The sequence below is a fragment of the Phalaenopsis equestris genome, unplaced genomic scaffold (genome assembly GCF_001263595.1).
Source record: "Phalaenopsis equestris unplaced genomic scaffold, ASM126359v1 Scaffold000359, whole genome shotgun sequence".
NCBI lineage: Eukaryota > Viridiplantae > Streptophyta > Magnoliopsida > Asparagales > Orchidaceae > Phalaenopsis > Phalaenopsis equestris.
Genome location: NW_018164801.1, coordinates 1,358,703 through 1,361,753, shown reverse-complemented (window position 1 = coordinate 1,361,753; position 3,051 = coordinate 1,358,703). Strand labels below are relative to the sequence as shown.

General features: G+C 28.0%; 1 long non-coding RNA gene across 1 annotated transcript in view; it reads left to right on the top strand.

The window, feature by feature from the left end:
* LOC110026269 overlaps positions 1–2,605 on the top strand; it is a 15,194-nt gene extending 12,589 nt beyond the window's left edge. The window contains exon 3 of the long non-coding RNA XR_002294185.1: positions 2,572–2,605. This is a non-coding gene — a long non-coding RNA (uncharacterized LOC110026269). The remainder of the gene's footprint in view (positions 1–2,571) is intronic.
* The last annotated feature ends 446 nt before the right edge of the window (positions 2,606–3,051 follow it).

The following is a 3,051-nucleotide window of genomic DNA, read 5'->3' as shown; positions in this document are numbered from 1 at the left end:
TTTTTTTTTTTTTTTTCTTTTGAGAAAGTCAGACTGCAACTACTTGATAGTCATCACAGTTAGCCAGATATGAAGGAAAAAAAAAAAAGCTTTCAATTATAGTTTTTTGAGAACGCAGACAAAATACAGGTTTGCTAAAAAAAAAAAAGCAGTGCGGTACAACACCGCCCCAAAGGCTCTCTTAGTTGATCACGCTTCAAGCCTTGAAAAATAAATAACTAGGAAAGGATTTTTCTTAGGAAGCGAGTAGAGAACTTATTATTTCTTTATAGTATCATTCTTTTCTTTCAAACTATTTTTTTACATAGTCGGGATTGAATAGGTCATAAGTATGGTTGATTTGTTGAACCGGTCTGGTTACTAAAGAACTGATATGTTCAAATATTGCCCAATTTGAACTTTTCTATTTTGATCATATTGTTAGAAATGAGATATATAAATTAAAAATAGATGTATTATCAGCCTTAATTTTTTTTATTTACAATATTGATTTTAGAATTTGTTGTCTTATATTCATGTATTATTGGTGGAATTCATAAAAATGATATTAATATATGATTTTTCTGACATATAAATTAATTTAAAATAATTTAAATATTTATTATTTTATTTACTTCATCCTCCACTCTAATACTGGTTGAACAATTAAATCTTGAATCTTTTTGTGTTCTAGTTCGATCTCCGGTCCAATTAAATGATCATTTTTTTCTTAGGAATTGTTTAATATTTCATCATTAGAGAGTATATGATCAAAAATAATATTCATGAAATAAAACAAACAATGATTACAAACTAAAATTTATTTTGTGACAACATCTCTACATCATTATTTTATATTTATATCATTATTAAGGCCTACTCCTATGAATGGTGAGGTAAGCCACTTATTTGTCCTACTCAACCAAATCCCACTATTCTTCATGACCTAAGCTATTGATTCTTTATCATGAAGGTTATAAATTATGTTAATATGCCCCCCTTCTAACTTATTATTTTTTCTATTGTTCACTCTATTATGAAATTTGACTTCTTAGCAACATGTAGGAGTAACATATTTCAATATAGTTGCCCTAACAAGTGCTTTTTACAACCTCCTACTCCATAGTCATCAATCAATATGTCATATGCCTTTGGCATTACCATAAGGTGTTAAGGTGTCAATCACTAATGATAACAAATTTATAATTTATTTGACATAAATTTATTGTGACCATACAACAACAACAACAACAACAACAACAACAACAAAGCATTTATCCTACCAAGTGGGGTCGGTTACATGAATCCTTTATCTCCATTGCGTCATATTTAGTGTCATATTTTCATTTAATTCTAATAGATTAAGATGTTTTTTATACAATGTATCGAAGTCTTCATAGGTCAACCTCTGCATTTCTTAACATATGTTGAATCTAAAACATCTACTCTTCTAATCGGATCACAGATGGTCGTCGTTTAATGTGACCAAACCATATAAGACAACTCTCCCTAATTTTCTCTAATTCTGTCTCACTGGAGCTACAATAAAATTATTTCAAATAAATTATTCCTAATATAAATTATAAAAATGTATTTTTTTTTTCTTTGCCATTTTATTTTAAGTCACATTTCAATTAATTAAAATTGAAAATTTTAGGTTTTGATATGTAAATAGATAGGAATTGGGTGGTATATATGTAAATATCCCTCTAAAAAAAAAATTCAAATTACTACCACCAACATGATAATCGTCGTACTTGTGAACAAAATTTCAAAGTGTTTTTGGTGAAATGTCATACCACTTCATGGACACCTCCTAATCCATCTCTTAATTAAGATTAATAGTGATCATTAATCAAGGTGGATTGACCAACTTGATTAAACTTTATGAAATCATGCATCATGCTCGCATCATTGTTTGTTCAACAAAGTCTCCTTTACGCAGTAGTTGCTAATTGAGAAGTTTATCGTTTTTGTAATTTTCCTTTTTATTTTTTTAATTTAAATTTTTATATGGCACTTTACAAAGGGTGCATTTCATTTTCTTAACAAAAAGTAAAATTGTAAAATTTTTTGATGTGTTATTAGAAATATGAAAAAATATTAAATTAAATCTCCACGCGTAAAGTTATGTGCGAAGTCCAATGAAATTACCTCGTGGAATACGAGAAATATTCCCCTCGTGTTATTCAGGTGTTATTGTATGTTATTCAAGTATTATTGTTCTGTTATTTGTTATTATAAAATTGGAAATATTTTCAGAATATAATAACACCTGAATACCATACAATAATATATGAGAATAGCACAGAATAACACGAGAGGAATATTCTCTTATATTACGGGGCTGATCACTTCCACGTCATAATTTTATTGGACTGCGCACGTAACTTTACGTGCGGAGTCCTAATGTAATATTTTTTCTATAAATATGGGTGGCATGATGTAAGAAGTATTGGGGTTAGTTATGTAACTACATAGGAGCTTGGTGGTATGTATGTATATGGCGCTAAATTTTTTTATTATTTATGTAATAACTTAACATTAAATGAATATTATAAGTTTAATACTTCGAAAATGTATTAATAATAGGTGATTGATATTCTTCAGCGAACAGGGGGAGGAGGTATGAAACAAAAGCTTACCTACTGTTTTTAATTTTTCTATTTTTTAAAACTTTATTTTTATAGTATTTTATTTTATTTTATTAATTTATTTACTTGGGCGTGGGAAGACGTGATATTACAGCTATAAATAAATGATTTTTGCTTTATAATGTAGCTCTTTTGATTTTAGACATCTCAACTTTATAGTAAAAAATGGTATTTTTAATGAAGAACAATGATTACTGAAAGAAATAACTAAGAAGTAATGGATATTTTGCTTTGGATTTACTCTGCAAATGATGAATTTTTTGTTGGGATCAAGCTCAATAATATTTTAAGATTGGATGCAATTTGGCATGCATAAAAGAGGATATTTACATACATACCATCTAATTCTTATGTTCTTATAACTGAAGAGTTATGCAATTTGATCTCTTAAATTTATGCATGAAATTGAGTATCCAAA